Source organism: Mustela lutreola, chromosome 6 (assembly GCF_030435805.1).
Source record: "Mustela lutreola isolate mMusLut2 chromosome 6, mMusLut2.pri, whole genome shotgun sequence".
NCBI lineage: Eukaryota > Metazoa > Chordata > Mammalia > Carnivora > Mustelidae > Mustela > Mustela lutreola.
The window spans coordinates 114,886,199-114,911,739 of NC_081295.1; the positions used below are offsets into that span (position 1 = coordinate 114,886,199).

The 25,541-nt window shown below is 38.3% G+C and overlaps 1 long non-coding RNA gene across 1 annotated transcript; it reads left to right on the forward strand.

The window, feature by feature from the left end:
• The first annotated feature begins 322 nt into the window (after positions 1 to 322).
• Positions 323 to 21,354, forward strand: LOC131833222 (uncharacterized). Its single transcript, XR_009354361.1, has 3 exons — positions 323 to 797; positions 8,247 to 8,322; positions 21,246 to 21,354. It is a non-coding gene; the product is annotated as an uncharacterized LOC131833222 (long non-coding RNA).
• The last annotated feature ends 4,187 nt before the right edge of the window (positions 21,355 to 25,541 follow it).

Consider the following 25,541-nt stretch of genomic DNA (forward strand, 5'->3'; position numbering starts at 1 on the left):
TCTGGATTTCTAACTTTCTCATCCTACAAAAGGTGATCTTCCCAGATCTCTAGCCCTTTATATTTTATTGCTCTGTACAATGGCCTATTTTATTTAAACTTACAGTACATCTCTTAATGACCACTCAAAATGCAGTGGTTAGTTATATGCTTAATAATTGATTGTTTTCTTATATACATGGTTTAAAAAATCCTAACCTTTTTTTTTTTTTTTTTAATGTCTTTTCTTCCCTTGAGCCAAAGTCCTAGGAGGTCACCAGGGTTCCATCAGAAGCTGCAAAGATCCATACCTGCTCTGGGGTCCTCAGCTGTAGCGGGTCTGAGTCACGTGGTTGGAGCCCAGTGGAGCAGCTTCCGGTTGGTCCGCCCTTTATCGGCACCCGCCGGCAGCTTCCGGTATCTGCCTGACCTCTCTCAGGTGCTGTGCAAGAGACCAGTCTCAATCCCCCCTTTCCCTGTGTGTACAGGGGATACATGCCCTGGTGGTGACTCACTGGACTCCGTGGTGTGGTCCTTCCCTGGGCTGGACTCGCTGTTGCTTCCCACCCCCCGCAGCAGGGTGCTGGAGTACCAGATAAACTTTCCCTGGTGTGCCTCCGGCTGCCTTGTGCCATCGGCCTGGGGGGTTTCCGGGCGTCCAGCTGTGATAAGCACAGCCAAGCAAGCACACGGGGGCAGCAGCAACGTCGGCTGCTCCATCCATCGAGAAACAGTCTAATGCGTGCCAGGGTCCGTGGCTCACGTGAAAGCTCCCCTGGACGCGCTGAAGATAAGCAGCTGCTGCTTCAAGAACCGCAAGTAAGTTTCTCCGTCCCCGAAGGACGGCCGTTTGTGTGAGCCGTTTTTGATTGTGAAGTCTTAGAGGATGTGGGGGCGTATATCAAGAGAGATGTGGCTTCGAGGTTCCCACATGGTGGATTCTCCCAGCATCGTGCCAAACAGGAAGTTCCTTTTCACAATCCTGTTAACTCTTCCTACCACTTCTAATAACTTGGGCTATTTTGTTTATTTTGTCTTGTTTTAATTTCTCTGAGTCTCAGTTTCTTCATCTGGGAAATCGAGGATATTTGACTTACGTAATTCATAGTGCCTCTTCTAACTCCAAAAATCTTGTCGCTTTGTTAATAAATCCGTGATTTTCCCTCCTTACAAATATCTTTAGAATTGCCTCATGGAAAACTAATTAAAAATATATGCTAATATTGTGGTTATCAATTAATTTCTCTAAGCACCATTTTTACATAGGTCAATTAGATGTTTTTTAGACCCCTTTAAAACTCATGATGTTATACATGTGATAGATTCTAGCAGACTTTTCTATCAGTTAGGACTCCCCCCCCCCCCCCCCCCCACTTAGGACCTTTATTCACTACAGATAAATGTATGTGTTTTCTGTTGTCAGAAACCGAAAACTCCAGATCCTTAGTGCATTTCCTGGTTATAAGAAAACTTAGAGCCAAAAACATTGTCCAAATGTTGTAATATGCCAAACACTGTGGCCGATGGAGGAAGGCATCTATTTCCTGTCAAATGGATTTTGTTCTCTATTATCCTCAAATGCCTTACTTAGAGAATTTCAATTTGTAGGTGTGGGCAGAATGTAAGACTTCAGTTCAATTCACAGTACAATCTCCAGTTTCATGCTAAAGCATTTTCAAGTTCTCGGTACAAATTCATCCACTTACCTCCCAATCATTTGGCATAGGTCATGAGTAAGAATCCATTCTTTTCTATAGGCATCTCTGTCCAATGATTAAGGAACTGTTTCCAGGGATTGGAGTGGGAAAAGATGGTCCCATAGAGGCATCCATGGATGCCTAAGTGGACAAGCTGTCCAGAGACTATAGCAGTTTATGCAAGAATCACATGCTCACCTGTGCTGTAATGGACCTGCTTTGCATAGATAGATTCTGTAGGTTCCCTAAGCCTACAGTATTTCTAGTCTTTTGTACCCAGTAGACATTGCCAATGCCGTGTAAGTGCATCTGTTCTTACGCTAATAACTGTCTCAGGGTCCAGGATTATGATATTTTCTTATCAAGTCAAAGCAGTCATGTACAAGATTAATGGTGTGCTAAAGATGTGCAGTGCACAGCCTGTACAACGGTAAATAGCTGCCCTGTAGAATGTTTCTTACAATCTGGCTCAGGAAAACTGTTATTGGTATCACTTGTAGCTTTGATGAATCCAGCACTATCCAGACTCTAAAAAATGTTCAGAAATCTGTTTCATGTCTTTCAGAAATCACACAGTAGAGGCACCTGGTTGGCTCAGGTGGTAAAGTGTCCCACCCTTGGTTTCTGCTTAGGTCGTGATCTCAGGGTGGTGATATCAGGGTCATGAGATGGAGCCCCATGTCAGACTCCATGCTGATCATGGAGTCTTCTTAAGATTCTCTCTCCCTCTGTCCCTCCCTGCACCTCCCAACCTTGTGTGTGCGTGCTCTCTTGAAAGAAAGAAAGAAAGAAAGAGAAAAATGATAGAACCGATAATATTCACGGGAAATAGGTACCAGGTTTTTTTTCAACTATCACATTTTTGTATCCAGTATGAACGCAGCAGCTTAGGCAGACCCCCCCCCCCCAAAGTTGTAGTGAATTCTGAGTCAACTGTTACGTGCATTACCTCCAAGTCCCACACCAAGGGCTAAATTTATAAATAACGTTTGTTCAATCATTGTTTTCTAAAGAAAGCGCTTTTGTTCATTTCTTTCTGTTTGCTGTTGAAAACAATGATGTTATAGTATATGAGGGTCTTGAACATCCACAAAACATTTAATTTGTCTCAATTTAACCATTCTTTTTCATTCAGAAATAAGAAAAATGCATGATTTAGAATCTCAGTAGTAAGAGGACAAAAACATTTTTAGCTGACTCCTGAACTACATATTACTTCCAAGCTACTTTTCCTAGGAAATAAAAATCTCATATTATGTGACTATAGAAATGAGACCCACAAACTCTGATTTGAAACTAGCTTATGAAAAGCCCAAATTTGAAAGACAGATGAACTACCAGGTTATTTTGAGGTTTGTTTAAGAATCTTCTAGAAGTTTTCCCCATATGCAGATTTGTAGCTTTCTCACATCTGAAGAATACCCAGTCATCTGTACTCCTGGAGATATTCCCATTGTTGGGAAATACATCTGCTTTCTGAGGAATTTTCCCTATCCACTTCACAAACCAGCAAACTCAGTATACAAAGACCAATATTCAGCATTCCATCTTACCTGAGTTTGTATCCTTACTCTCTGTCCTTTCATCCTGCTTTATTTGTCTTCAGAGCTCTTAACCACTGTCTGACATGACTTTAACTATTTGTTTATTACCTGTCTTCCAAATGAGAATGCATATTCTAGGAGAGCATGGATTTTTGTCTATATTGTCCTTTGTTATAACCCAAGCACTTAGTATAGTTCAGGGTACATAACAGTAACTCAGTAGACACTTTTTGAATAAATGAATAAATACATATTCACAAATCCACTAGAGAATTGTTGCTTTCCACTTTATTATGGGTTTAAGTGATTTAGTTTTTATAGCACCCTGGGTTATTAAGTAAATTTTAATAAACACTTAAAAGTTATTTTTATTATGTAAAATATCTTCTTTTTTAAAATAGATTTTATTTATTTATTTGACAGACAGAGATCACATGCCAGCAGAGAGAGGGGGCAGGAAGCAGGCTCCCTGCTGAGCAGTGAGCCTGATGCAGGGCTCTATCCCAGGACCCTGGGATCATGACCTGAACAGAAGGCAGAGGCTTTAACCCACTGAGCCACCCAGGCACTCCTATGTAAAATATCTTCTTAAACAAAAAAAAAATTTTTTTTAGATTTTATTTATTTATTTTGACAGAGAGAGAAATCACAAGTAGATAGAGAAGCAGACAGAGGGTGGTTGGTGGAGGGGGATGCAGGCTCCCCGCTGAACAGAGAGCTGGATGGGGGGCTCCATCCCAGGACCCTCAGATCATGACATGAGCCAAAGGCAGAGCTTAACCCACTGAGTCTCCCAGGTGCCCCAATCTTTTTTTTTTTTTTTTTTTTTTTTTTTTTAAGATTTCATTTATTTATTTGAGAGAGAGAGCCTGAGAGGAGAGAGGATCAGAGGGAGAAGCAGACTCCCTGCTGAGCAGGGAGCCCAATGCGGACTGGATCCTGGGACTCCAAGATCATAACCTGAGCTGAAGGCGGTCGCCCAACCAACTGAGCCACTCAGGTGCTCTTCTTAAACAAAATCTCAACTGTTTCATAGTTCTTTGACTTTGGTTCCTTTTTTCCCAATTATTTCTCTGGACACTGATTAAGAGATCTAAATCCCTACCATCAAAATATAAGTTCATATAAATATAAGTTCATTTAAAGCAAATATTTTATTTCACTCAAATGTTTAGTAAGTATAGAGATAATCCATCACCAAAAAGAAGACTTTCAGCTTCAGACATTCAGGCTATTAAGTGTTCAATGAATGTTTTTTCCATAGGACACTAAATAACATGCAAAGTTCTATTAAAAATTAGTAAGATAGTGATGTGGGAGGCAAAGGCAAAAGAAAAAATTAAATTTTCTTACTGCCTACAGCCCACTGACAAGCCCTTGAAACAAGTAGAGTGATTTTTCTATAGGAACTAAGCTGCCTCGATGTTGACACTTCACTAAGAGCAAAAGGCAATCTTAGCTTAACATTATCCTGACCCCCTCCCCCAACCCAGTATCCTGTAAGTCCACTTTTTTTTTTTTTTTAAGATTTTATTTATTTATCAGAGAGAGAGAGGGGGAGAGAGCAAGCACAGGCAGACAGAATGGCAGGCAGAGGCAGAGGGAGAAGCAGGCTCCCTGCCGAGCAAGGAGCCCGATGCGGGACTCGATCCCAGGACGCTGGGATCATGACCTGAGCTGAAGGCAGCTGCCCAACCAACTGAGCCACCCAGGCGTCCCACCTGTAAGTCCACTTTAACATATAAAAATTCCTTTGGAAATTTTCTTTATACCCCCCAGATATATGTTAGCAATCATCCTCTAAACATGTGGCCCTTGATATACATCTCAAGGGTCTCATAACTGAAGTTTTACTAAATAGTAATAAATGACTTTTTCCTAACAATAGCTACCCCCCTCAAGGTCCTAGAAAACTTGCTTCCAAAATTCCTTAGAGACTTACTCTATTCCTAACCATCTCCCATTTTGCAAGTATGTAATCAACCAATCCTCATGACCCTAGTGCAACTCCTGCCCGCAGGTCCTGTTTCTGTGCTTTAAAAAAAAACAAAAAACCACCTTTTGCACCAAAGACATCTCAAGAATTCTTTCTTGGTCTTTAACTGTGAACCACAACATTTCCACATCTTTAGGACCTCTGATTCCAATTTCTTAAACATAAAGAACATCTTTTCCTTTGTTAAAATGAAACAGGTCTAAAATTGTGTCACTTAGTTAAGTATCTCCAAGACTTAGCGCCTAACCTAATTAAGGTTTCTGCTACCCTCTGGAGTGGAATTTTAAACAAATCAGTCTGGAATTTCTTCCTCACCATTAGTGAGATAATCTGCCAGATAAAACCTCCTGCCTTCCCCTGAGAGAAGGTAACACTTACTCGATATAATCTTATCCTTTGTTGCTAACCTCTTTGTTTGGCCCCATTTCTGCCTATAGGATCCTTTCATTTTGTATAGTTCTTGAACCTCCTTTTTACTTGCTAGATGGGATGCTGCCCAATTCATGAATTGCTTAAAAAGAACAATTAGATCTTCAAATTTACTCAGCTGAAATTTTTTAACACCTTAATTGATATTTATTTGGATTGAAGTTTAATTTTATAAAACTTTATTCACCATGCATTATATTTAAAAAATAATTTTATGGTGAAACAATAAACATACCTAAGAGTACATAAACATAAATTAGCAGCTTATTGAGAGATAAACAAAAATCTCAGAAAATTCCACTCAGATAAAAAAATTATATATATATAATATATATATAATTATGTATATAATATAAATATATATTTTATATATATTTGAAATATTATTAATGTGGAGAACAAAGGCAAAAGGAAATGTACATAAAATTAAATTTCCTTATAATTTGCAGCCCCTTGACAAATACTTGAGGCAAGCAGAATATAACTTTCCTCCAGGAACAACCAATTTAATGCCCTGCTAGAGGAAAAAACAACTTTAGCTTAACAATAGGCCTTCAGGATCCTGTAAATCTTCTTTCACATATGAAAATCCTTTTTGAAACTTCCTTTGTCTTTACCTCCCCCAACTCCAAAGATGAATGACTATTCCTCACAACTCCAGGGCAGCTCTTTCTGCCCGAAGTCATGTCCCTGTGCTTTAAGAAAAAACACATTTTTTTTGTAACGAAAGGTCTCAAGTTTTGCCTGGTTTTGAACTTTTTGTAAATGGAATTGATGTGGTTTGGAGTGTTGGGGTTCAGAGCCGACAGCCATGAAAGAATTCTTGAGATGTCTTTGGAAACTGGACCTGTGCGCAGAAAACTGCATTTTGCAGTTGTGAGGGGTGGTGATTACATACTTTCAAGTTGAGAGGAGGTCAGAGACATAACAAACCTCCAAGGTATTTTGGAAACAGTTTCTTAGACCTTGAGGGGACTAACTTATGAAGTTCTAGAATATACATGAGGTTCAGTGAGGTGAGGTCTGGAGCCGATGACCAAGAAAGAATTCTTGAGACGTCTTTGGTGCAAATGGTGGTTTATTAAAGCATGAAGACAGAACCTGTGGGCAGAAAGCTGCTGCCCTGGGGTTGTGAGGGATGGCAGGTTACATACCATGGGGGTGGGGAAAGTAAGGAAAAGAGAGGTTCAGTAGAACTTTCATAAGCTAAAGAGGACCTACAAAATACCAGATACCAGAGGCCTTGCCACTGCCAAGGTCTTTCTGCCCTTTTTAGCAAGCTAAGATAGTTGGGAGTATAAAGCCCTATTTAGCCAGAGCAGCTCCATCCGGTTAAACAGTGATTTTGTTGTTTATGCAGTAAAACTTAAACTGACCCTGCCCCCCACCAGGGGAACTTACTTAAAAGCAAGTCTGGGAAACCAGTAGAATATGGCTGACCAGTCCCTGAGAACAGAGTCCAAACACAAGGGTGGGTCAGGTCAGCAGAGCCAGAGACAGCAGAGCCTGAATGCGGGGATGAGTTGGGCCAGGTGGAGACATCCAATCAGTGGAGCATGCATACTGTCTCCCTAGCTACCAAGGAGTGTAAGACCCACCTTTTGGGCGCCAATTCTGACCAAGGTGATAGGCTAGTTCAAATAGCTACTATGGGGTGAATTGTAATTCATTTGGCCACCTGAGTGTGACCTAGCATGACTGCAGCTTTCTCTGTGTGTTGCAAATCTCATTGGCCACCTGTGTGTGCCCAGGCTCAACCACATGGTCTTTGCTCTATGGAAGTTGGTCTGTGAGGCTGGGGGTGGTTGCCCTCTCTGTAAGAGGCAGCCCTGAACGGTCAGTTTGATTCTTCATGCTTGGTACGAAATAAAGCTTTGCTTGACCTTCGCTTTGTATCAGTCTCGCTCCTTTGATTACTGACCCATCAGGGAGATTCCTAAAGAATGTCACATATGTCCACCCAGGAGTGGGGGTGGGGGGGAGGTTGCAAGGTGTCAGCTTTTGCTTTGTCCTCAGCCAACCTTCTGTTCCCTCATCATAACTACTGTTGGGATCAGGTATTACCATCTAATAAAACCTTAGTCATGAGTCTGTTCTGCTGTTCTTCAGAATGTCTGTGTTACTCTTGGTCTCTCCCTTTCTATATAATTTAAATTCAGCTTGTCTTGTTCCACAGAGATCTGTGTGGGGACTTGGACAGAGATTGCACTGAATCTATAAAACAATGTTGGAAGAACTGATATCTTTACAATATTAAGTTCTCTGACTTATGTACAAAATATATCTCCATTTATTTTCATCATTTAAAATTTATCTTATTAAATGTGTATTAATTCCTACAAAGAGGTCTTATGTATCTCTTTTGAATTTTACTAATAGTCCTTAATATGTTTGATAGTATAAACTATGTATTTTATAAATTTAATTTTCTAATGTTTGTGGCTAGTATAGAGATACACCGTGATGTTTGAGTAATAACCTCTAAATTCTCTTAAAACTAAAATTTTATCTGTGGCCTCAATTAAATGTTTTCTTTCAAAATTTGTGAAACATGACATTTCCTTACCAATTTTTATGTTCCTTTTTCCTTGCTTTACTGCAGTTGCTAAAACCATCAATATACAGATGAATGGAAGCAGTAATAGTGGCATTCCTAGCTTCTATGTCAAAATATACCAGTAAGTACAATATTTCCTGTAGATTTTTTTGTAAACTACAGTTGACTCTTGAACAACATGGGTTTGACCAGTCAGTCCACTACAGAAGGCTGGCTGAGGACAAAGCAAAAGCTGACACCCTCTAAACTTCCCCCACTCCCTGCTGGGTGGGACATAGGTAACATTCTTTAGGAATCTCCCACCTATCTTAATGTTAATACCTTGCTGGAGGTCAAAATGACCTTGACAATGGCAAGGCCTCCAGGCCTCTGGTAACTTGTAGGTCCAAAGTTCTATTAAAACCTCCCTTTTCCTTCCTCCACCCCCCTTAGTACATAAGCTGCCACCCCTCACAACCCTGGGGCAGCTGTTCTTCCTGCCCATGGGTCCTGTCCCTGTGCCTTAATCAACCACCATTTTGTACCAAAGATGTCTCAAGAATTCTTTCTTGGTCATTGGCTCCAGACCTCACCCCACTGAACCTCAGCTATATTCTAGAACTTCATCACTTACATGTGGATTTTTTTCAGTAAGTACAGTACAGTACTGTAAATGTATTTTCTCTTTCTCTCTCTCTCTCTCTTTTTTTTTTAAAGATTAATTTACTTACTTATTTGAGAGAACAGGAGCAGTGAGGAGGAGCAGAGGGAGAGGGAGATAAAGATAAAGACTCCCCACTGAGCAGAGAGCCCATTAGGAGTCTCCTGGGATCATTATCTGAGCAGAAGGCAGAGGCTTAACCCACTGAGCCACCCAGGCACCCCTCTACGATATTCTTAATAGCATTTTCTTTTCTGTAGCTTTCTTCATTGTAAGAATATGGGATATGATACATAGAACATACAAAATATGTGTTAATGGACTGTTGATGTTATTATTAAGGCTTCTGTTCAGCAGTAGGCTATTAATAGCTAAGTTTTGAGGGAGTCAAAAGTTATACACAGATTTTCTATTGTGCAGGGAGTCAGTGCCTCTAAACCCTGTATTATTCAAGGGTTAACTGTCCTTTTTTCAACTTGAGGAACTTTTCTTTTTCTTATTTTTTTTTAAAGTTTTTTTTTTAAGTTTTTTAAAGTTTTTAATGAACAATGAATTTTGTCAAATGTGTGTAAAATGATACTATAATTTTCTTCCTCCAGTGGCTTAATAATGGAAAATCATGGTGATTGATTTTTGAATGTCAAACCAATCTTGAGTTTCTGGGATTAACTCAAATTTAGTCAAACATATTACTCCTTTATAAATTGATATATCTGTTTATTAGTTTTCAAGGAGTTTTTGCATGTATGTTCTTTAGTGAGAATGGTTTATATAATTTTCTTCTCTAGTTTTGGTATTAATATTATATTTTCCCCATGAAATGACTTGGGGAGTGTGCCTTCTACTTCTACTTTAAAAAGTTTTTGTAGGGGTGCTTGGGTGGCTCAGTGGGTTAAAGCCTCTGCCTTCGGCTCGGGTCATGATCCCAGGGTTCTGGGATTGAGCTCCACATCGGGCTCTCTGCTCTGCGGGGAGCCTACTTCCTCCTCTCTCTCTCTCTCTCTCTCTCAGCCTGCCTGTCTGCCTACTTGTGATCTCTGTCTGTCAAATAAAAAAAAATTTTTTTGTAATATGAGAGCTGTTTGGGCTTGGAGTTTCTTTTTGGTAAGATTTTTTATTACTGTTACTGTTTCTTTTCTTTTTTTTTTTAAAGGTTTTATTTATTCATTTGACAGACGAAGATCACAATCACAAGTAGGCAGAGAGGCAGGCAGAGAGAGAGGGGGAAGCAGGCTCTGTCCTGAGCAAGGAGCCTGATGTGGGGCTTGATCCAAGGACCCTGAGATCATGACCTGAGCCAAAGGCAGAGGCTCAATCCGCTGAGCCACCCAGGCACTCTCAAGAATTCATAATTTTAGATGAATTCTTGATGGCCTTTCTTTTTTTTCTTTTGGCTTCTTGTGTCAATTTTGGCAAGTCATGTCAATTTCATTTTCGTTTCACAGGATCAACTTCAGGCTCTTTTGGTTTTATTTCTGCTCATATCTTTACTGTTTCCTTCTTTTCACTTTCAGTTTTCTCTTTCTCTAACTTCTTGACATGGTTGCTTACTTCATCTATTTTCAACATTTCTTTTCTTTTTTTTTTTTTTCCTTAAGATTTTATTTATGGGGGAGAGGGGCAAAAGGAGAGGGAGAGAGAATCTTAAGTAGACTCCATGCTGAGCTCAGAGCCTGACATTGGGCCTAATATAAGGACCCTGAGATCATGGCCTGAGCTGAAACAGAGTCAGTTGCTTAACTGACTGTGCCACCCAGGCACCTTAGCATTTCTTCTTTTCTAATAAATGTGTTTTATTTTTTATTTTTATTTTTTTTAAAGATTTTATTTATGTATTTGACAGAGAGAAATCACAAGTAGATGGAGAGGCAGGCAGAGAGAGAGAGAGGGAAGCAGGCTCCCCGCTGAGCAGAGAGCCCGATGCGGGACTCGATCCCAGGACCCTGAGATCACAACCTGAGCCGAAGGCAGCGGCTTAACCCACTGAGCCACCCAGGCGCCCCTAATAAATGTGTTTTAAATAAAAATATCATCCAGGTAATGATTTAGCAGCAGTTATGATGTCTTATATTTTCATTATTCAATTGGAAATACTAATTTGTTATGATTTTTTCTTTGAACTCATAAGCTATTTACATATTTTTAAAATTCCCAAATATTTGGATATTTCTTAGTTTTACAGTTTTTCATTTTTTTCAAGATTTTATTTATTTGATGGAGACACAATGAGAAAGGAAATACAAGCAGAGGTAGTGGGAGAGGGAGAAGCAGGCCCCCCACTGAGTGGGGAGCCCGATGAGGGCTCAATCCCAGGACCCTGGGATCATGACCCAAGCCTAAAGCAGATGCCCCTGTTTTTTGTTTTTTACCATAATTGTTTTATGATAAAAAGCATAGCCTATAATATTTAAATGTGTTGAGCCATGCTTTATGGCCAATATATGGTTAGTTTTTAAAAATACCAATTTGTGCTTGAAAAGGCTGTGAATTCTGCAGTTAGTTGTATGAATTAAAAAAAAAAAATGAAAGAATGAATATAACCTTGTGTTATGTAATACTATCAAAGCAAAAAAAAAAAAAAACAAAAAAATGAGTTTTCCAAACAGGATTAGAAATCTCTCTTGCTCTTCCTATGCTGTGTGTATTCCTAGGATCTTTTAAAGTAGCTGTTGGTGAGATAGAAAAGGAAGGGCCAGTTGTATCTGCATATGGGTCTTTTAGTTTGGTTTATCTTAGGGATTCATAGCATAACATTGATTATGTCCAATTTTTGTGTTTTTTTTTTTCTCCTAAGTCAAGAGACAACATATTTTTAGAAAATGTCAGTAAATAATGCATCAGGGAAAGAAAAATATGCTGTAAGTAACACATACCCACTAATCTATAATGAATAAAATATAAATATTGAATATAAATTCAATTCTGTTCCTTAGAAGGAATCTCAAAGTAATATTTGAAATCATTTTTTTTAAAGATTTTATTTATTTATTTATTTGTTTGTTTGTTTATTTGACAGAGAGAGAGAGATCACAAGTAGGCAGAGAGGCCAAGGGCGTGGTGGGGGGGCAGGGAAGCAGGCTCCCCTCCGAGCAGAGAGGCTGATGTAGGGCTCTATGGGGCTCGATCTCACAAAACGGATCATGACCTGAGCCCAAGGCAGAGGCTTTAACCCACTGAGGCACCCAGGCGCCCCTATTATTTTTTATCCTGGGCATTCATTTTTAGCTTAACACTGTTGCTAATAGAATCAATTTTACTTTTCACCTGTCTAACCTGTCTAACATTCTAAAGAATCTTCTACAGGAAAAGTCATTTCATTTTGTATTAGTAGCACACCTAGAACAGTGTGATGTCAAAACGGGGGGGGTGGGGGGGTGGGCTGTATCAAAGCTAAGATAACAGGCTAAGATAACAGGCTACCAAATACTGAATTTCCTGTGAAATTATATAATTAGAAATGGAAATGACCAGTTTACGTGATAGTGATTGATGTCCAGGTACCACAAAATATAATGATAGAACATGTCTTCTTTTGAATCTTGTTTTAAGTTGTCCAGGTTCAGGTAGGAGTACCGGAAGACTATGGCTTCATTTTTTATTAAGTTTTCTATTACTTTGAATGAAAGGGCTTGAGCAGTATCTACTGAGGATGGTGGTAATAACAGGTGAAAACAAAGAAACTGAGTGGAGATGACTTCCTATCCCATCCGTTGGTGGCTGTGGGACCTTGAACAAGGGTCGTAACCCTGGTAGCCTTGGTTTTCTCATCTGTGAAACTGAAGAATCGTGAACATTACAAGGTTGCTGTTTGGAATTATGTATGAGTAGTCCTATATGTGATTGTACAATATGCACACGTTGAGTATGTACAGTGCTTTAAAGAATTGATTATTTCCATGATTATTAAATTAGTATTGGCTTCTGGAAGAAGCAGAACCTGTAACACAAGAGAGAGAGTTACTGGTACTAGGAGGCAAATGGATTGAGTCTTTTAAACGCAGCCAAGTCACTCCTTATGGCTGTTTCCCAAAAGCAACAATTTCCATTTAAATCTTTGGAAATACAACAAGACGAAGTGCTTTTCAGATGACAAGGTCCACTTTGTGACACAAGTGGCTTTTACATAGAAAATAACTAGGTAATGAAAACAACATCCAAAGCCTCCTGTCAGACATCATCCTTTTCCACTATGATTTATTTTACTTCAGGTACAGCCATCTCAGTGTCGTTGTGTGGTCTGGTTCCTTTTAGATGTCCTTTCAGATAGAAAGGAAAATGATTTTTTGGGTTTTCTCAGACAGGAAAAACAAAATGCAGCTAATTTATTTATGATTCTGTTTTGTTCAACTCAGTAAGTGTATTTTTTTTTTTTAGCTTTGTCCCAGAAAAATAAAAATATGGCTCTCTTTACCAGAAGGATTTTAGAAGGGGGTGCTTTCTGAATGCCATCAAATAATTCATTATGTTACTCAGGGTAAGCCACCAAGTATCTCTCTGATATCCTACCATAGAAAAATGGGCAGTAGTAATTTGTTTCTTCTTTAGGCAAAAAGAGACAAAAGACAAAGTTATATAGTAATAATAGTAGCTGATATTTATTAATCACTACCTATAAGGCAAGTACTCATCCATATTTTAATCCTCATTATAACCTTATATAGCTTTTAGAATTATCCCTATTTTCAGATGCAGAAGTGGAGGCACATAGAGGTTATAAATAACTTGCCTAAAGTCATAGGACTAGTAAGTGTTAACATTCAAATCCAAGCAGCCTGTTTCTAGAGCCCATGAAAAGCCTTGCTGCTTTTCCAGTGAAGTAACAGATATAAGTTCTCATCCCCAATACCAAACATTTAGTGGATCAGCATGGTGTTAAAATTACTGTATTAAAGTTTGCTTGTATGTTTTAAATAAGGTATGTCCCTTAGGATGTAGCTAAAGCTATGTGTATGATTACTTTTTTCTTGTGACAAGAAAATCTGATTCTTTGCAAACATTATGACATACAGAGGGTATACTTAAAATCATTCTACGGGTGGACCTTTGAATTCTAAGGCTTTATTTTGCATACTTTCTTATAAGCTTTTTTTTTTTTTCCTGGAAATCTTGGTTCAAACTGACTTGCCCACATCTCAGCATTCTGCATCCACACACTTAGAATCTCCACAAAGCTAGTTCCATCTGTGCTCCATAATATTCTTCCAGCAACCTTCCCTTGCCACAATACATGTATTTTGCTTGAGGTTGTTTGACTTCAGTCAAGCACAAAGTACAAAGAAGCCTGCCAAGTCAGGGTAGAATTGAAATTGATGCCACCTCACTTGAGTTTCTCTTTCTGTTCCATCTCACATTCTGCTGTCAGAGTAATCTCTCTTGAGTATCAGGCAGGCAGCTTTATTGATTTCCATTTTCCTACCACAGAAAATGAATGTAACCCCTCCTTTCCCAGGCCTTCTTGACTGAGTCATGCCCTGATATCCAACCTTGCCTTTGCATCTCTAGTTGAGCTGGAACGCTGCTTAACAGAGTTTTAGGCCACTTTTTCAGATGTTTGCATTGCTTGTTCATTTTTTTCCATAAATAATTGCTTGAACACCTACTGTGTACCACATATAGAGCAAGGCACTTACCAAGGATGATTTCCTCAGATGATTTCTCACCTATATTTCAAACCCCACTTACTCCATTTTCTTATAAACACTGCTTGGGTGGGCCTGGATGGCTGAGTCAAGGTTAAGTTCCTGACTGTTGGTTTTGGCTCAGGTCACGGTGTTGGGGTTCTGGAATTGAGCCCTCTGTTGGGCTCTGCACTCAGTGTGTAGTCTGCTTGGGATTCTCTCTCATCACTCTCTCTGCCCCTTCTCTCACACTCTCTCTATCCCTCACTAAAACAAATAAATCTTAAACAACAACATTGCTTAGATTTTTCCAGGACTCATTATTCTTTATTAATTTAATTCTGTCTCTTCAATTAAATAAGAACTAGTTTTTCATAGGCTTTAGACCTCTGCATCTTTCTGAAGTGCTTAGCATCATGCTGAGTAATGCTATAAATGAGCAAAACCTACTTGTTAATAGAGGAACTCCAATGAAATCCTTTGCCTTATTAAAACTTCAATCCAAAGAAGGTCTCCAACCTTTACTTAGAAAGTGATGATGAGTTGTTAGGAAACTAATGATTATTGTTGCCATCTGTGCAGATGTAAGTGAGGAACATGGAGTTACTTTTGCTCTTTAAAAAGTATGGTGTTGACATGTATCTGAGGACAGCGGGGGTGGGATGCAGAGGGAGGGAAGGCACTACTTTCATCTTCTACAACCCTCTCCAAATCCCTTGGTTTTCTACCTTGGATCTTTTTTTTACCAGTACAAAACTTTTTTGACATATAATAGTTTTCATTTCTCTGCATTTTCTAAGCATTCTTTTCTAAGATTTTGAACATGCTTTTTGTTAGAGCTAGAAATTAACCCAGTTTTCCTACCCCTACCTTATACTATAAGATCATACTTTCTGAAATTCTTATTTGATGCCATCTCAATTCTAGCACTGTACACATAATGTTTTCCTCATTTATTTTGTAACATCTCTAGCCATTTCCAACATATTATCATACTGTAAGTGATTTGGCTTGCTCATTTAATCAGAAGCCCACTTTGTTAATTTTACTTTGAATTCAGTTCTTAATTCATCTTTTGCAGCACAATTGTTACGAATTTTCGATTTATTTTTGTATCTAATTTTATAGCTGCCACTTCTACAATGTGGCAAGCCTTTTTTCTTAACTTTAAAAACATCATTTCCGAAAGAAAGCTGTTCTGAAATCTGGCTTTTTCAGCAAACTGAACACCCACACGATGAAAAGAGAATGACAGAAGTTAGAGGTGGAAAAGATGCATAAGGTCACCTTGCCTATTTTTTTTTTTTAAGCAAATACGAAGATCTGTGCACAATAATTTTGAATCTATATAACTTAGCATTTTGAGCTTAGAAAATATTGTTGACACTTCCACCCCCATTAAATACTCTCTTATCTATGGATTTTGCTTAAAACTACATGAGCTTTGCTATTTACATTTTTCTTCAAAATCAGTTTGTATCTTTGTGGTAGAATGTGAGTCTGATTGATTCTAAATTTATTTCATCTTCTAAAGAACTTTTCTTGCCTTTTCCCTCCCAATTTAAGGAGTAGCATTTTCCTTATTATAACAGGTCATCTCAAAACCTTAGTAATTTAAAATAAAGCAGTCATTTGTTTTTATTTGTCATTGTTTGGCAGGGAAACTGGGTTTAGATGGGCAGTTTTCATCTGTGGTCCCTTATGCAGCTGCAATCAGATGGTGTTGGCTACCAGAATCATCTTGAAGGCTTTCTCACACATGTGACTGTTGGCTAGAACCTCAGCTGGAGCTTTTGGCCTGAACATGAATAAATGGCCTCTTTAGGTGGCTTGGGCTTCCTCACAGCATGGCTGCTTGATCCCGAGGCAAGTATTTCAATATAGATGTAGAAGCCATACTGCCCTATCTGGCCTAGCTTCTGAAGTTGTATAGCATCGTTTCACCAAACAGTCACAAAGGAACACCCAGGTGTAAGCAGAGTGGGGGGTGGGAGGGGTGAAGGGTGGGGGAAATGGCGTTGAGGGGTGGGCAGGAGAGTTGAGGTTGGGGAGTAGATCAGGTTGGGAAATCAGCCCAGTTCTGGATGAGGAGAGTAGCAAGAACAACTGGAATGAGATAGTGTTACTACCATCTTTGGAAATTACAATCTTCCATAAGTAGTTACATAATCAAATACAACTCTTTCCAAATAAATAGAGAATTAAAGATTTCAGTTTAGATACCAGCTTGAACCTTTTTACATGTCAAGTCATTCATAGGTACCACCAATAGATCTAGAAGCATACACAGCTCTTCACTTATTTTCTCAGTGTTGTCGTATCACTCCCGTTAAGTGGGATGAGATCAGCAGAAAAGAAGAGGAAAAGGGCTTGGTAATTCATAATATGCACATCCTACTCCTGCACTATTGGCTCTAATCATATCTCAGTGAGTCCATGCATTTTTCTACTCAGTGCATGACCTTGAGTGCCAGTTGACTTCCCTGGGCTTCACTGTGGTTAAAATATCCTGAAGTTTTCTTTTAACTCTAATGTTCTGGAATTCTAACTCTTATATCTGCAGATCTGAAACTGTTTTCTTCTGCTAAATAAACATCATTAGCAGTATCCCCAGATAATTATCCTAATGAATGTGCATATGCTTATTTTTCTATTTTGAACCCCATGGAAAACCATGAAACCAACTTCTGTCACATGCTTCCTCTTCACAAATAAGATAAAAGGATTAGGTTTCTACTTGCAGTAGAGTTTATCTAAATTACACGTACTATTTTTCCTCTCTCTTTCATCCTAGAATAGTCCATCAAGCTTCAGAAGCTTTCCCATGAAAACAATAATACTCTCTCTTCAGGTAACGTGTCCTTGCTGGGCTTGTTGATAACATCTTTCTCTATCAAACATGAATCTGTGGTAACTTGATGAAATGAAAAAATCTAGATTCTGTCAGAACCATGAAACTCATTTGTGAAAGTAGATATTAGTGTGTGGGACTTTGACAACACAGCAATAAGCCTGTAGATTTACAAATAAACAGGAAACCTGAATCTCCAAAAAAGCCACCAAAATTGTCTAAAGCAATGTGCAGCAGAGGTGGCAAAGCAGTGGTTAACATTGGTCTCTAATGTCACTCATTAGCCATCTTTTAGTACTTAGTAGTGTCACTCTGGATAAAACATTTGGTGGGATATAGAGAAGGTCTTCTCTGTGAATTACAACTTTCAGAGTTTAATTCACACTTTACTGCCCAAGAGTGTTTCTGTATCCTTCCAACGAAGTATTTACCCTATCTTGCTGTTAACAAGATAATTTTTCTCCCACAATTTTCTCTCCCATTTTGACCTTGAAACCAACATGTTCTTCTCCCATCTTTTATGCAAAAACTATCCCCTCTTACAAATTTTTTCTGTGTATTCTTCCGTCTAAAACCAAATTATAATCATAGATCAAATCCTCTGTGAATGTCTCTGCTTATATGCTTGGCTTTACTTACAAGCACATGTACTAGTACATAACTAGACATTGGGGAAATCTTACTTATCTTGCCTATCTTTATTCATTGTATTTTATTAGTTCTAACATCAGTCTTGTTTGTGCCTTCAAATTGATTTGTGGGAGCCAAGCCAAGAATGGCAAAGAGCTCTTCAGCTCTGGATCTTTGGAAGCTGCTAGTCTAGACCAAGAGCACTGCAGGAGTGCACCAAGAAGGCAGTGAAGATACAGGCCGTGAAATCTCTCCTCCTTTGAACCACCATGACTCATGCTCCTGAGGGAGAAAGTCAAAGGATTTTCTGGCATTTCTCTCCATCCCTCATATGTCAGCACTCCATGTAAGCACAACATTTCTAAAGTCAGCTTGAGACTTAAGGGACAAAAGTGACCCACACTGAAAATGCCACTGTGCTCATCACAGCCTGTTATCCAAATTAGCATTTGGAAAGTAGTCAGACCCAGCACCCAGTCACTGAATCCTGTGAACTTGGATCTCATCCAAAAATACCTGGTGAAGGAAAGGAGAAGGAACATGGCCACTCTGATACTAGCAGTGTGTCCATGCTAGGTAAGGAGGCATTCCACCACTGCCAGAAAATGCTGCAAGGGCCTCTTATGGAAGGTAATTTAGGTACCTTGATCTACCACTATAATACTAAAGCTGCTTTGTCCTTTGCTAGAAATAAGTACTTATTAAGCATCCCATTAGGAAAAATACAGAGTTTCCTTTCTTCTTACTGACCCCCATAAAGCAAAAATGCTGTTTTTGGTGAATAGAAAAAAAAAAAGATTGAAAATTCATAAAATCATCATTGTTCTTAAGCTTTTTTTTCTGCCTTCCCCAAAACTAGTCTTTTTTTTTTTTAATGGCCAGTGAGAATACATAAATGTAACTGGATTAAAAATTTGTTTTTCCAATCCAGGAGCATGGAACATTTTTCCATTTCTTTGTGTCTTCCTCAATTTCTTTCATGAGTACTTTATAGTTTTCTGTGTAAACCTGGTGATTCACAGACCTGTACCCCTGGGGATAAAAATATATGTTTATAAAAAATAAAAAATTTAAAAAATTGTTTTTAATATGTGAAGAGAATAAATGTAGTATGAAAATATTCCTGAAAAAAGAAAAGAAATTTCCCCAAGAAGCATGATTAAAACAAAATCAAGGAGAGAAAATTAGAGGAAAGACATATAGGTAGCCTATACTGACTCTGATTAAAGTTCAAATCAAAATCATATCAGAATAGACTGATATGTCTGGCTGATAGATTTCTTTTTCTTATTATTAGATACATAGTAGCAGGAAGTGAAACACATTTGGGAGCTTTGGGAATTAGCTATATTTCTTAAATATCTCTGTTCATATAAAACACATGTATATATTACCATGTATTTGTCTTGGGGTGTGTGTGTATGTGTGTGTGTGTGTGTGTGTGTGTGTGTGTGTATCCCTGTAAATATATATATAATTTGAAAATAATTGAAGTGGAATTGAAATTCTAATGTATTTAATGTGACCAAAATTAAAGAAAAAGTACGGTGTTGAAGGTGGGGAACTAGGCTATTGGCATCCTCTCATTAGCAACACTGGGTATTTCTGTGGTGGAGTTGGTAAATTGTCCTGCCACCCAGTGTAACTTACACTGTGAGCTACATGAATGCCTTGTTCCTCAGAACTATAGATCTGGACTTGAGGCAGCAGATGAGAGGTAGCTGTGGTCATTGTCAGGCATACTCACTCACAGACTTAAGTATACACACAAACAAGTTGTGTTTGTGGGTAGTATGGGGGGAGAATATAAACTCAAATCCTAAGTGGTCATGATAGCACTTCTCCTCCTAGTACTAAGAATGCTTTGTGCAAACTTGAAGGTTAAGTAAATAGGAAGGTATAATGTTCATCCTTTTAAAATACCAGAATCACCAAAGTTTGCATCCTTTACTCGGCCTGCATATTTCTATTTGGCTTAAAAATAGTACACTGTGGATGTCGCAATAGTCTGTGTTAGGATAATAGTTGAAGAGCTTCTTAATGAAGCAGTTACACCCAAATGACAATTCTGGTCACCTAGAGTTCAAATCAAAATTGACATAATCTTGTTAAATAAAACTTATTAAATAACTGTATATTCTGGTCTGTGCCTACGAAATGATGTCACATCAGTTTTAAAGATCCAGACGTCCTCTCTCATGATGGCACAAAGTCATTCTCCTCACAGTGTTCAATGGCTAATTGTTAGAGTCTCCAAAAGGAGGCTGGGCATGAAACGACAATTAGTCTGTCAGCTGCAGCCTCTATGTTCAATGTTTTCCATCTTGTTCTTTAGCTCCAGCTTCCACTTGTCCATTATCACACTGGCTATGAATCTCCACAGACATTGTTGACCGTGCCCATTGTGAGAACATAAACATCAAAGTCACATCTCTCAAAGTTTCTAAAGCTGCCAATCCCTGGGTTGTCAGAGTAATCCAGGTTCTGTGAAGAGAATGATGTACTCTCCCACTGTCTCTTTCCCATCAGCTCAGACTCAGCTTATATAGCTCAAAAACAGTTTCTCTCTGATGCCATTCTTTTCCCTCTAAAGAAAATGTTATTCTTCTCAGAGCCACAAAGTCACTTCAGTCTCCATGCTAGCTATGGGCTTTCCCTTACTTATGCCCAAATAAAACAATGCAACCCCCTCCACACCAATTTTTTTTTTTTAATTACAGTCTTTTACTTAAAGCATTGGAAGCAAAAGAGATTTCCAGTCTCTAGTTCTTGTGCATAGAAAAAAAAACTAAAAGTTTTGAAATTATAATTTGTGGGTTTGTTTTTTGTTTTTGTTTTTTGTTTTTTTGTGTTTTTCATTTTCTAACCCCTCACATCACATCCAGCAAGATTCTTGGTTTAATTAAAGCTACTTACAAGGCATTGTAAGTAGCTCACCTCAGCAGGCTCTGATAAGAGATGGTCTTAAGTGAAGACCTAAATGTTGTAATGACAGCGGATTCTCGAATGATGCATCCTTGCAAAGTCCTGCTCTAGAAATCATGGCCCTTTGCTTTTATGTATGTGAAGCATCATACCAAATGCTTCAGAAAATGCAAAGATACTTGTCCTCCATAGCTTATAACCTGGAACAAAAGGAGTCAATCAGTCTATCTCTCTGTGTGTAAAATTTATTTCCAAGACAGTCTGTGAGTAGCCATGATTATCTAAATGAAGAAGAGCATATCTTTGGTTTAAGTGTTTACAAATTCTTAGAAAAGTCGAGCTTTGACTTAGGTGTTGAAAGAGGAATGGTACGTTGACAGGCAGTGGTGAAGGAGAAGGGCATTGCAGGCAGCTCTGAAGTAACCACCTGGACCCAGGCATGAAAGCAGTGAAGTGTGGAAGGATGCTGAGGGAAGAATATTGTGAAAATTGAAGGTGAGTAACTGAAATAATCTAATTATTGAGACACTTGGGCAGCTGGCTAAATGTTTGAACTTAATTCTCTTTTAAGTGAATGGATATTGAATCTTTAGAGCAGAGGAAAAGCATGATCAGATTTGGGTTTTAAAGTAAATATAAAACCTGTCATCTTAAAAAGAAGAAATAATCTTAAAGTAGAGAAAATGGGAGAGGATAAATGTTTAGCAGTTTATTGCGATGTTAAAAGCAAGTGATACATGCCAAAGACACACAGCCTTTTAAGATTGCCAAAAGATACCCAGTAATAATAACACTGAGAGGAAATGTGTACTTGTCCCTGCTTAGCTCAAGATCAAATGACACTTTTAAAATTTTTATTATTATTATTATTTTGCTTCTTGGGAAGAAGCCAGATGAATATTGTATAGAATTACCTAAGGTTAAATGAACCCATCCAGAAACAAACTGCCTTGCTTTAAGGATTCTGCCTTGCTTTAATCATTGTTTAAATAATAGTAACAATCATGAATTGTGCTTGTAGGATTCAGTATGGATTTGTCTTTACATACTATTCTATTAAACCATATTGTAGCAGTCTCGAAATATTTTCAAAATTGTTGCCTTTGTAATCTAGAAGTATGCCTGTTGGCCAGGAACTATGAGACTAGCTGAAAAAATTGCAAATGAAATGCACAATATTGCTCATAGGAGCAGTTAGGCTAGTCATGCTATAATCAAGTCATCAATCTTGTATTGAGTTGCTTGCTATCCCTGATGGCTTCATTATACAGCTAAATCAGAAAGAGGATACTGCCAGTGAAATGAAGAATCCTTTCCACCAAAACCTAAAGCACTGGAAGTGGAGATGCAGGAAGGTAGAAGTAGCCGATTTATTCATAGAGAAAGTTTCACCTTCTTACTGAATTATCAGGGCTGTGCATAACTTTGGAAAGTTTAATTCCAAAATCTCTTCACTGCAATAGATCTCTTCGCTGGTTATAATCCATAACTGTTGCCTAATGATTTATTCAAGCAATGCACACTAGGCATTCATATAGCTCGAGAGGCTGAAAGAATTAAATGTAATTTCTTGATATTTTGCTGTTAATCCACAGGGTTTTATTGCTATTCTTACAGCTTTTTCATAGGAAGTAAGTACTTTCTCCATACAGCTACAATGCTGTGTTGCTGTAGTACTGTGTGGAACACAGCCTTTCTCTAATTAAAAAATGAAAAAACAAAACAACAACAACAACAAAAAAAACCCTCATTTATACCAGAGGTCAGCAAACTACAACCCATGGACCAAATTTGGCCTGCCTCCTGTTTAGGAAAGGCCTACAAGCTAAGAATGTTATTTACATTTTTTTAAATGGCTAAAAAAAAAATCAAAAGAAGAATAGTACTTCATGACATGCAAAAATAATATGAAATTCAAATTTCAGTGTCCATAAAGTATTATTGGAACATAATCATTCCCATTTATTTGGCAGAGTCAAGTAGTTAGAACGGAGAGCCTCTGACCCACAAAGGCAAAAAAATATTTACTATCTGTCCTCTTAGAGAAAAAGTTAGCCAACTCTGGTTTATAGTATTCCTAGAACAAGAAATCTTGTAAGAAATAGTCACTTTGTTTTTGTTTTTGAAGTGAAGGAGATTTTTTTTTTTTTAAATATATATATATAGCTATCTAGTAAAAGAGCAAAAGTTTCCTTTACAAGGTTTCGGTTTGTGTAACTGTAATGCCAGAATTCTCACTCAGGTACCTAACTAACAGTTGGTGATTTTGAACCATGTGGGAAAATATGGGTGAGCCAGTAAAATAATACATGAAAGGACTTAGTGTAGGCCTGAACTCTGTGCAAGGTTTGAGAAAACATAGTGAGTTACAGAACATGTGCCTGTTTGCATTTCTTTCTGGCAGACATGTAAAATTGAACTATTTATAGTGAGTCAGGCAATGGCTAAATGGATTTTAACTAAAGAATTACCTTAGAAAATAACAGGAACAGGAACAGTTCTTTGAGGGGGGAGAAAAAAAGGCCACCTTAACAATAACAAGTCAAAGAGAAGAATGTGATACATACTTGAAAACATGAGAGGGCATGGCTAACACTCGGGCTTAACAACTGGTTTCACCAGCTCTGAGGACTTCACTGTCCTTCTCCAACGCAGTTGGCACAGCCATGGAATCTGTGTGGCGTCAGTCCGCTAACCCGGTAGCTTAAACCCATTCCAACACACACATAGCTCCTGGTGCCAGTGCCCCCCATGCAAAACAGAAGAGAAATAAACAATCTTTTGAGGTGTCTGTTTTTATTCTCAATTCCCTACAGATCAAGCAAACAGCACAGTCTAAATGGTTTCAGACTTCCGTGGCAGCCTGTGGTGTTTGGTGGCATTGCAGTATCAATCAAAACGAGCAGATCAAACTGTTGCTGCTATGGAAAGAGACTCAGAGCTCAGAGGGAGCCTTCAATGAAGCAAGCCTTGCTTGGGCTGAGGATGTACTGATTTGAGCATGTTTGAATCTACATCACTACATTTCATCTGCTCCTTTTAAAGCAAAGGACCAGCTCTGTGCATCAGGACTCAAGCCCCCATATGTCTGAACAATGCCTTGGCGCAATGCAGCTGGCATTACTGAATCAGAACATGCCATTTTCAGGGACAACTGTTGCTTCGGGGCCAGCATGATATTGCTTTATTGGCATAGCTGTTGGCTGTTTCACTACCTTAGCTTTATGGCTTTATCTGGTTTTGATTTGATTGCCCTAATTTATTCCTCAGTTCATTGAATTTGAGCAGCTGCTCCAAGATTCACCCAACCTTTTCTTGCTATCATCCATCCTTGCATACAGCTTCTTATTTCTAAGTATTGAGAAAAGGAGAAGTATTTTCCTTTTGCTAAAACGAGTAAATTGTTCCTGACTAACTGGGTGGGTTTAATCTGATAGATTTGATTCTCACATCTGCACTTTCTCTGAGATGATTCCACAATTATTCTGAGGTCTTGGTGCAGTTTTGCTGTAGTTTCCAGTAATTGAACAACCAACATACTGTAATTTAGCAATTTGGCTTTAGCTGTTAGCTTTTCTTCAAACGTTATCCCTCAGAATCTTCATTTCTCACCCCTTTGTTTAATATGGCCTTCACTTAAAGTCTGAATTTCATTGTGTGAACCAGGAATATTTTTAGCAATGTTAGAAAATTGACAACCATCCCCTAAACTATAGTGAAGATGAGAAAGAAAGCAATAATGAAATAGGAAATAAATGCTAGAGATTGGCAATCAATGAAAAGCAATGAGAACATCAGTATCTTAACTGTATCTAACAGTTTGTAACACTTGGCAAAAGCAAGTCAGAAGTCCAATGAATAGAAAGATTCTATTAGGAGCATTAAATGAAATGTAAAAATACAAAGTCTTAGAAGGTGTATCAATTTTATTTCAGAGACATTATCCATATAGAGTAGAGGTTTAAAAAAAAAAAAAAAAAACTCCCCCTCCTTCTGTGGCATTGTAAACTCTAAAATGACACTTAGGGGCGCTTGGATGGCTTAGTTGGCTAAGCGGCTGCCTTTGGCTCAGGTCATCATCCCAGGCTTCTGGGATCCAGCTCCCTGCTTAGAGGAGGGCCTGCGTCCTCTCCCTCTGCCTGCCGCTCTGCCTACTTGGGCTCTTTCTCTGTCAAATAAATAAAATCTTTAAAATAAATAATAACTAAAATCACACTTAATCTAGACTCCTCCATTTTAGCAAAATGTACAATACTGTGTTGATGGCTAAGACTTCAAATCACTTCTTTTTGGGAAGAGGAAATACAAGATAATTAAAATAGAGTCATTAAAAAATCACTTCAACTTATCATTTGAAAGTGTGAAAGGAAAGTGTGAATGTAAAAGCAATTATAATGCATGTTAAGCAGGTCTTTAACTTGTTAGAAGCAAGGACACACAGGATTTGGAATAAAAAGTACTGTTTGATTTAGGACAAGTCACTTAAATTTCCCAAATCTTAGTTTTCTTGCTTTTAAAAGGGGGGGTGGAAATACTGGCCTCCACAGAGCTTGAAGTAATGAGATAAATGTATTCAGGGTATTTAAAATCACTTTATAAATTGGGGAGCAGCTACATGAAAATGAGTTTAGTTCCATAGACTGTCTGATGCCAATACTAGTGATACTGATGATAAT